At 40.2% G+C, this 10,953-nt stretch overlaps 1 pseudogene across 1 annotated transcript; it reads right to left on the reverse strand.

Annotated features, from left to right (window-relative positions):
• Positions 1–570: 570 nt before the first annotated feature.
• Positions 571–9,848, reverse strand: LOC308501936 (L-lactate dehydrogenase A chain-like; annotated as a pseudogene). The gene is made up of 4 exons: positions 9,613–9,848; positions 8,889–9,438; positions 3,798–4,009; positions 571–705 (listed from the first exon to the last, which is right to left on the reverse strand). The product of its transcript is annotated as an L-lactate dehydrogenase A chain-like (transcript).
• Between the last annotated feature and the right edge of the window lie 1,105 nt (positions 9,849–10,953).

The raw sequence follows: 10,953 nt of genomic DNA on the forward strand, positions 1-10,953 counted from the left end.
CCATGGCTTTCGAATGACAATGAAAACACTCCAGGGAAATAACTATCTTGAAAGAGATTTCTTAAACGTCTTCTAGGGAGAGTCTCTCAGGGGAATCTATTTTTCACTCACTAAATCAAGGTCCACCTTTACCTCTTCCCTTCAGACTGCCAGCAGATAATTGGATTACACTGGCTCTCCTTGGGCAGTGGTTCCCAAACCTGATAATTCATGAGAACCACTTGGGAAACTGTAAAATACAGATTTGGGAGACTTACTCTAGATTTACTAAATTAGGACCTAGGAATCAGGGGTTTTTGTTTGTGTGTGTGTGTGTGTGTGTGTGTGTGTGTGTGTGTGTTTTTGTTGTTTTTTGTTTTTTGGTTTTTTAAGCTTCTCCTAGGTATCTTTTTCGGCTACTTTGAGCCAGACACTGACTTTGGGAAATCACAGAGTTCATGACTAAGGAAATATTTAATCACGACTCTTAGATGCCATTGCCAAGAGAAATCTGTCTACCTTTGTATCAGGCACTGGAAAAGAAACAAGAAGGTGTTTTAACTCTTGAAACTCTAACTGTATGAAGGAAGTTCATGACTCTACATTTTCTAATTTTACTTTCATAATATTTATGCTAACAGTCTGATTATTGACCTTTAGATCAAGTTCCAAAACCTTTGCAGAGGTAGTAGGTTCCCTCTTATTTGCTCTGGATATTGGAAAGTGCTAGAAAAAGAGATTATGATAAGGAGGAGACAGAATAAGTCTATAAGCTTCCATCATTTTGTATTAGAGAGAATTTTCTGAATTTATTAAGAGTGGCACCGTTCTTTTTGAAAAGGTTATCAGTTCACATCCAAATGATGAACTATCATGCACTTAAGGCAGGCTTGTGAAGAATTTTAATGAGATCAGACTCCATAAAAGGTTTTGCATCCTGATTTTTTCTTATTGCATTGCATCACAAGCATTTTCCATGCAGTTATAATTCTTCACATCTATGTTGGCATGCATAGGGTCTACATGCATATCATCTGTATATAAATGCATCAAAGTACTAGCATGTTAGCAATGGTGGGATTACAGATCATTTTAACTTTATTTTTTGTGTGTTCTTCAACTTTTCTACAAATATACATATAAATTTAAAAAGTTTTTTAAATATACACTGTGGGGACAGAGCCAAGAGTGCAGTTTCCAGGCTCTTGGCCTCACATAGAAAGGTGCTGGCTCAGGTAGTAAATGGCCATCAACTGTGATTGGATGGCCATCAGCTGTGGCTAGCTGGCTGTCAGCTGTAACCAGTGAGCCACTGGGCACTAATATAATTGCCATGGCTACGCGAGCAGAAAAAATGGGGGCTAGCAAGAAGATGGTGGCTGAGCTGGCAAGCGGTGCATTGAGGGTTGCGAACCGTGTGGCTCCTGCTTCCTGTGTCTCCAACCCAGCCACCAGCGAGAATATGGTAGTATGATTCCCCTACCTATGGTTCCGTGGGTGTTTCTTTTTGGCCTCACCATATCCTGTGTTCTTATGTGGGGAGTGGGAGCTGAGACCCCACATAACAACCCACATGACATACACTTTAGAAAGTGTAATGCTTTTTGCATTTTTCTCAACATCATTAAAACAAAGAAGTCATACAGAAAAATAAAGTATGAATGTTCAACTAATAGGGAAAGTTTCTGGGAGGAATTAAGACAGACCATTCATTTACTGATTTGTAATTGGAATTTATCTGACTTAAATCAGCCTTCTCATTACTCTCTTTTAGCAATTTTCTAATATTCCTAAAAGGATATATTACTTTTATAAACAGGGAAAATACTGTTAAAATAACTTTAAAGCCCAACCTTTGCATTAGAAGGAACTGTTTTACACTGAATACTCTGTTATTAGAGATGCAAAATAGAGCTGCCTTTGTATCTTTTGGTACGGTTCTTACATTTTGCTCTTTCTTTATCATGGACTTCCTCTCTTCAGACTCTTGGCACAATTTTACTAGGATCTGCTCCAGTATAAGAATTTGTGTCCTACATTTAATATTATCTATCCTCATCAACCCTAACCAGAAAATCTCCGAAGAGAATGAGTGACTACCCTATCTCTTTGCCTGGGAGGTAAAAAAGGTAGCTCTTGTTCCTCATGATCAATAATTGGCACACCCAATTAGTTAATCGCTTAGGGTTCTACCTCCAAAAAGCCTTTAATATGCCCTGATTCACAATGAGCACTTCAGGTAAGGCACAGCTAGTGAGAAGTGTTTATTACCACACCCAAATGGACCAGATGTGGTTTCTTCATCACCACCACCGCCATCAACATCATCTGTTTTGCATATTGCTACTTCCCAAGTGCCAGGAATAGTGCTTCACCATAAAAGGAGCCCAAAAATATCCGTGAAGTGAATGAATGAGTGAATGAACAACACATAAATATGAAACTGGAAATAGAGAAATATGTTTTCTTTACAAAGTGTGTTTACATGATTTCATGCAATGATTCACCTGGCAAGTCAGATTCACTAATAAGAACCACCTCTCACCTGTTTTCATGAAAGCAATTGATACAGATTAAGGCTTGAAGAACTAGCTTTCTAATGTCCTCCCTTTATTTTTCTAACAAATACTTTTTAAATGCCTACTCTGGAACTACCAACTAATTGGGGAGAAAAAGGGACATCAGGAAGAAGATAATTAACCACGATAAGCACATTGGGATGCAATAGGCCAAGTCACAGATATCCCAACTACTTAGAAGAGAAAGCGATCGATGGAGGAATAAGGATGGTTTTCTGTAGGAGATGAAATTTAAACGAGCCTCACAAAAATGGGTGCGACTCACACACTCAGAAAAAGAAAATGGAGAAATTTCATGCAGGGGCCTGGAATAAGTAAAGACTTAAAATAAGAAATCTGTACATTCTGTCGAGAAGACTATAAGAGAAGTGTAAGGAGAAAAGTTTGGATTTAGAGAGAGAAGAGAGACTGTAGATTTTGCTTTAATCTCCATTTTGTTTGTGTTTTACAAATATGAAAGATTTCAAAGTTATGAGAAAGTACAGAAAGTTATATAACAGACTTCTATGTGTACACCATAGACTTTAAACAGATGTTAAAATTCGTCATATGTGCTTGATTCTTGGGCCTTTTTTTAAGGCATGATTTTGAATTTGGATTCTGTAGGCCTGGTCTGGGCTTTTCAAGCTGGAAGTAGGCAGCAGATTGAATGGCTAATGCAACCCCATGGGGTCAATGGGAGGTGTTTTCTTGATCTCATGAAATATTCAGAGATTGGGGAGATAGGAAAAGTGAATATAGTAACATTTCCAGTAAATACTCTTAAACATTTTAACATTATTGAATATGTATGCATTGTGGAAACAAATGAAAGACTGATGCAAACTTTTAATTAAAATTAAAAATATCAAAAATATTTTTCACCTGCTGCATCCATGCCAAGTATGAGCTCCTCCCTCCCACAAAATACACAATTTTCTTTCTTTTGTTTTAGAAATGCTTCTATAAAGAAAATATAATATGTTCTCTTCTAGACCATACGGGTCTGCTGAAGTTTTCCCTAATATGTGGCTTGACATTCTAAGTATTGCAATTATATTGTTTGCAACTTAAATTGACCGTCGTCAATTAGTCCATTAAGGAAGAATGTGCAGAAACCATGGGATCTAGAGTTTTCATCCAGAGGCGAATAAAGATTGTCTCCACTGAATAAAATATGAAAGAATGGCAGAAGATTAAAACAATGTTGCATTTTTACTTTGTCACGAGTCATGTGTATTCAGTTTTCCAGTTACTTACATGAAATTCCGGGTAAGCAATGGTGACCCCTGGTCTTCTCCCTCCTGCAGGAGGGCTCAGCTTTCCAGGATGATGTGAAGGGCAAAGAGGGAAATCGAAGCAAGCAGGCGGCTCAGGTTGCTCCAATTCTGGGTCAGCTTGCACAAGTGAGCTTGAGTTTCTAACTTCCCCTGTCCGCAGTGTCCTCCAGGCCTGGATGTCAATCATGCAAACTAGATTATACAATGAGAAAAAAAACAGTCACATAGTTTATTAATAACGGTGCCATTACCGGATTCAGTGGGAGAACAGGGACACTAGAAGTTATCCAACTCTCATACTTTGAGTCATAGGGACCCTCGTGTATTGCTGAAGATGAGATCTGGATCTTGAGTTCAGAGACCCAGTTCTGCCACTTACCCTGAGCTTCAATACCTCCTTTGTAAAATGGACATACTTTATCCTTTAGAGGATTGCTACAAGGACTAGATAACTCAAAACACATAATGTGTTCAGAAGAGTGCTTCGTGTTATGTGCTCAATCAATGCTGTTTTTATTACATATTTAGATAAAACCAAGAACCCTTCCTTCCAGTGTATATTTCTCATTTTGAATCCTCTCAGATTTCTAGCCAGTATCACATTGCCTACTTACTTCATGCCCAAACTGGGTCTATCTCTCCAAGTCCTTGTGTCATGGTGGGGTGGCCCAATGTCCTAGGCTATCTTATTTGATGCCCTTGCTCAGCCCTTCCTTGTAATAACTCTATTAGTAGTAACTGGTTTCTTCCAAGTATGAAACATGTGGAAGATTTATACCTTGAAACATTAACCTGTTCTTCTGTGTATTTTCTCGTATACTGATACGTCCTAGTCAACACTGAAACAGAAATAAAGATGTAAATAAGTTGCTAACCTCAGTGCCAGATGCAATTTCCCTTTGGAGAGACATTCCTTCAGGGCTTTTTACCTCTGGGATGATCCAGTGGGCAGGAGAGAGAAGGTGGATGAGCAATTTTTTAAAAATGAGAGAAATAGCACGGCTTGGAGGGATGAGGAAAAACAGTCTGCTGCCACACTGTGCAAGAAACTCAGAGGATGCCCCATCTTAGAATGTGGCTCATACTCATTTGTTATAAACCTCCTGTCATATGATAATCCTGGATACTTACAGGCACCTCCTGCCCCTTAATAAAAGAGATACATACGTGCCATGCCTAAAGGGAAAATCTGTATCCTGATAAAAGCTGAGACTAAACTGAAATAGAGGGGATCTTTCCTGTGATTAAATTTATATAAAAATGGAAGACCCCAAAAGTTGATCATTTATTGCATCTTAAGGAAATCAGGTTGTATTGAACTAAACTCTGTAAATTTCACCATTGTGCATATTTTGAGGGACAATACAGTCTTTCCCAGAGATGAGGTCTTTTTGTTCAAATTTGAACATATTAATTTTATTATGTTTTATATGTCATTGTTTTGCTCCCAAACAGGAACTTCCTACATGGGGCTGAAAGAAACAGAAAACTCAGCCCTGATGATACAGACTTTGGAATCATCCACATAGAACAAATACTTGAAGCCATGATAATAACTGAAATCTTGGAGTAGAGAGTAAAAGAGGAGAAAAGCAGATGGTCAAGGACGAAGTCTTAGGAACTGCCAAATTTTCTTGCATGAGAACAAGAAACAGAAGCTCTTTGAGAAGAGAGAGTAATTAAAGATGTAGAGAACAAGAAAGCATTGAAAGGAGGATATCAAATAAGGAGGAATTGGCCAATTGAGTTCATTGTTTGAAGTAGGAAGAAAAATGGGGGCTGAGAAAAAAATAATTTCTGGATTTACCTACTAGGAATTCGCTAGTGATGTTCAAAGAAGCAGTTTTAATAAAGTGCTGGCAGGAAACGGCTGATTACGAGAAGCTGAGGAAGGTGGAACTGTTCTGGTTCCAGGAAGCAATGAGACAGCGCTGGGCATAGATCCATGAATTCTATTCAAAGATCCTGCCTTGTTCATCTACTGAGCTGCAGGTACCGAGGCCATTCACTCAGATTTATTCAGTACAGATTTTCTACCGAGCCAGCCTCCACCAGGGAAAGAAGTACATTGGTATTTCCTGGGGAGAGTTTTGACATTAGTGTGGGGCCATAAAGCCTGGGTCTCAGCAGTGTGCTTGCACCGAGCTATGGCCTCCCTGAACTCCCACCTTTTTTGGCTTTCACTCTGTTACTAGGATTGAGCTTGCTTCCCCCTCCTCCTCCCACTGGTCTTTAACCCTGCCCTGAACCCAGCATCTGGAAAACTGGCATTCAGACTGACCTTCGCAGCAACTTTGTCAAGGGTCTGGATTCTGTTCCCAAGTCCTGGTGGGATTCATGGTTCAAAAGAGTGGCCACCTCGAAGGAAGATACTGCCACCCACCTGACTTCAATTTTTATCATCATTTCCTAGAACTTCTAGAACTGGTCCTACTTTGAGATTAATCATCATTTCTGTTACATACAACACATTAGCATAAAAGAATCCTCCCCTCCCCACCCACATCTTCCTAACGAATGTGATCTGTCACCAGTATTCCTACCACTCTTATGCACTTCAATCCCTTGGCTTGTGTTCTAGATCATCGTCTGTGTTCCTGAAGCTTTTCTTTTTTGGAGATTGTTTGGATACTTTTCCCCTTGCTTACAAATCCACCCTCACTTCCATGGCACACAAAACATGCACAGTGTAACCACGTACATGCACACAACCTCTGATGCTAAGGTACCTTTCATTCCTGTGTTTCCCATAGCTTGGGACAGCCTTGGATTCACCAAACCTCCATCATCTGGGCTAAAGCCCAACCATAATCTCCCAACACCACAAGTTGGGAAGAGGGAATCAGGTACAGCCTTAGGTTACAAGTAGAAACCTACTGTCCAGAGGAAGGAAATCTCACTGTGATGAGTACTGCAGAAAGACATAATGAGCACTGAATTTAATTTTAAGTGCATTTTAACCTTGGTGTTCATTCTCATAAAGTTCTAGTAATAATTACCAAACCAGAAATCTGAAAAACCCAAATGTCTTAATTAGAAAAAAAATTACAAATACTTATTCTATAATAAGATTATTTTCTAACTGAAGTCTGGTTGAAAGGGGCTATGGAAAACCACACTTGAGATCAACTGATCTCTAATGTTCCTTCTCGGTCTTAGTTTGAGAGCTCAAAAACATTAAACTTTCCCTCAACCTCCCTCAGGTCCTAATCACTTTTCACATATTTTTTTTTTAATCTCTCACGTATATTTATTAAAGGAAAAATATAAACCATCCATCTTCCAAATTTAGGAGATCTGCATCTAATATCTAGTGTGGCTTCTCCATGACACACTGCGTCAACTTGACAGCTGTTTATTAAATTCATTTAGATCTCACTTCTGAGAATCAGACAAGTCTTTCCTCAAATCATGGCTCTGTCATTTACTAACTGTGACTTTGGGCAAGTTATTAAACCTCTCTGAATCTCAACTTTTTCATTTGTACCATAAGGACACCAATGCCTACCTACCTCCATTCATCCAACCAGGAGTTTCCTTTGTGGAATGGCTAAAGGGACTAACACATATTGCTGGAGTAAGGAAACAGGTATGGAGTATACTTACTTCCTGGTCTCTTCAATAAGTAGAAGGATAAACAGCTAGAAATAGCAGGAAGACTGACTTGGTTTGCTTTTTTTAGCACCAATACCTTGATTTTCCCTTGGGGGACCACCCATCATGTATTCCTAGTACAATAGTTAGAATGAGTCTGACCCCATGACCCAAATTCAGGAGAAGGCAAGTGACCCAGGGCTGCCCAGTGAGAAGGCTGTGTTCCCTTGGGGACAAGGAGCGTCAGCCCAGAGCTTGATAGAACTATTGAACAAAAGAAGCTCACTTTCCACTGATCTTATGAAGCTAAAGTGAGAAAAGAGGCTCTGAGAAAAAGTCACAAGAGAGAAGCACAGAGCTGAAAGATTTCTGAGAACTTTATGTGAACACCTCCAGCCAGTCAATCCTCATATGGGGTGGGGGGTAGTGGGGCGGGGGGTGGCGTGGCTTTGTAATTTGTCAACTTGGCTAGTTGCACTATGTCTCCCAGAATCCCCTTTGCTATATATTTCTGGATAGAATGGAACACAAAACACATTCTGCATGGGATTGGAAAGGTAGGAGTGAAGGCAGTCATACTGTTTTTACCACTGAAAGGGTCAGGCAGGGGCACCAGCTACAGCAGCAGCACATGTAAAATGTCAGTCATCTACACACTTGCCTTTGTTTTTGTGGGGAAGCAGGCAGGTGTACATCTTCTCCATCTTCTCTCAGATTCTCTTACAGCATTACCAACTCCTGGAGCACATGCATATTTAGCTCCATAGCAGAGTACCAGCTCCTCTTTATGGGACCCCCCACCCACAGGAATCCAATGTGGCCTGGAGATGGTAAAAAAACTGACATGGGTTCCAGTCCATCTCCATAGGTCTCAGCTCATGCTCATAGTGTCAGCTTGTCGTTGCTCCTTCCCACTTTATATCCAGCTTCTCTACCTGACAGATATCCCTGAGGTCTGCAAGCTCTAGCATCAGAAACTAAAACAGCAGTCTGTCAGAAAGTGGCTAGCCAGCCTTTACAGTTGCATAGATCAAATTCTTGTAATAAATCCCTTAGTGTACATTTGTGTGGGGGCAGATTTTTTTGTTCACTGTGCAAAGTTTATTTGGTGTTTTAATTGGTATGACACTTGGATAGTTGGCTGCATTATTTATATGAGATTTTCCTTTTTACATTATATGACAATGTACACCACTCTGATACATATAGTACACAAAACATGATCCTTTATGATAATTATACGCAAGACACACAATGTTGGATTTATACATTGGATCCCAGGATATGATTGATCAGAGGAAAAAAAAGTTGGAATAAGCATGTTGAGTAAAGGAACCAGAAGTTATACAACACACTGTAAACACACATCTAGTTTGAAAGGCAACCATAGCATGTGCAACACCGGCAGTGGTGTCTTTAAGGTGAAACTATTTCACACTAACCAGTTTAGGACTACACAATGTAAGGAACATCCAACATCCAGATGTAGCACTCTTCTTCAAACAGGCCTCTTCCTCAGGTGTCAGAGTCACCTTCACAACATCTGAGATTTTATTCTGTCCCAAGACACAAGGAACACTAAGAAAGATGTCATCTTTTATTTCAGAAAGACCCTTAATCATGGTGGAAATTGGATGCACCCATCTTAGATTCTTCATTATACTTTCTGTCAAATCTACCACAGATAGTCCAATGGCCCAAGATGTATAGCCTTTCCATTTGATCACCTCATAAGCACTGTCAACCATCTGTTTGTGAACCTCTTTCCACTGTTCCTTATCTGCATCAGTGCCTAAATTAGGGTACAGATTCTTCAGGGAGATATAAGCAACATTCACTCCACTCCATACAAGCACACCAGTCTCCATGCTTCCCAAGGACCCACTCATGATAGTGTAATGAGTGAACTCCCAGCCTTTCCCCCATTAGGTAACAGAACCAGACTGAATCCAGATTGCAACCACTTCCAATGACATGGTTTTTGGGAAAGCCACTTATCTTCCAAGCCACATAGGTCAAGATATCCACTGGATTGGAAACAGTGAGCAATTTGCAGTTGGGGGGTATATTTTTTACATTAGGAATTATGAATTTAAAGATATTCACATTTTGCCAGACCAAATTAAGATGGCTTTCTCCCTCTTGTTGACATGTCCCAGCTGTGATAATAACCAGTTTGCAGTATGCAGCCACATTATAGTCTTTGCCAGAGGAAATTTGTGGTGTCCTTAGGAAAAGATGCTGGAGATCCATCATCTCTCTCTTTAAGTTGTCTTCCATGACATCAGCAAGAGTAAGGTCATCTGCCTAGTTCTTCATTAAGATACTGATGGCACAGGCCATGCCAACAGCACCAACCCCAACGACTTCAGTCTTATTCTGGGGGCTGTTATTTCTTAAGAAGATTCAGATTCAGCTGATCCTTCAGAGTTGCCATACTGGACTTAGGAAGATGTCATCTTTTATTCCATAGAGAGCCTTAATCATGGTGGAAATTGGACAAAAGGAATTGGGAGTGCACAGCAGGTGGGCAGGCGGGTGTCCGTGGCATACTGCATTTGATTGAGATTTTGTAGCAGCACCTCAGGTACCACGCTTTCAATTAATTAAACTCTTCTCTATTTGAACGTGGACTAATATGCAGTACTATCCCTGGAATGTTCCATTACGTAAATCAATACACTTTCTTTCATGTTTAAGTCAGTGTGAATTTGACTTCCATCACTTGCCACTAAAAAAGACAAAAATGCAAGATTATCATATCTTGACAAAACAACTTGATATCCTAAAGGCAGAATCTGTGCTTACCTCATCTTAAATGCCCACCATTCAGCAAACTGCCAGGTACATAACAGGCACTTGACAAATACGTGTTGAGTGAACTGACAACAAATGGCTACAGAATAAAAATGCTCGCCTGGGAACCTAGAGTTAAAGCCTCACACAATGTGAATCATGTGGAAGATGAAAAGCCAGCTGAGAGGGAACTCCAGGCCTCTGGATAAAGCTATGAAGATCCTAGGTCTGAGGAGCAGCTGAGCCTTCCATCTGGCAGCCAGAGGGTGGAGGGGGGGCGGGAAGGGGCAGCACATGTGACAGATCTCATGTTCATTACCAGCACAACAGGTGTTCCGGGGTCAGCCAGCCCTCGCACGGAAGTGAGCTTCCTGTCACTCCTGACCAGGATTCACTCCATGTGCATAACAGAAGTGGCGCAGGAAAGTATTTTTTTTTAAATAGAAAATTTGAAAACATATCAGGTTCCTAGAAAAGGAAGCTTCTAAGAAAGGTGATTTCACAGTAAGAAACCCCGTGAATCATCTAGAGAATTTATAATTTATATATCTGAGGTAAAACATAAATGCTAACCACACTTTGTGCCTGCCTAGAACATTTTAACAGATCCTAAGGAGGTAAATGGTTCAGGGAACCACAAAGACAGACATTTCTGAGAAGACATTTTCTGAATGGTTTGACTGATATTTAGCATAAGTGAATCAGGCAATGAACCACTTTATTTCCAAGTACAGACCTTCACAGGG

Source organism: Rhinolophus hipposideros (genome assembly GCF_964194185.1).
Source record: "Rhinolophus hipposideros genome assembly, chromosome: 9".
Lineage (NCBI taxonomy): Eukaryota > Metazoa > Chordata > Mammalia > Chiroptera > Rhinolophidae > Rhinolophus > Rhinolophus hipposideros.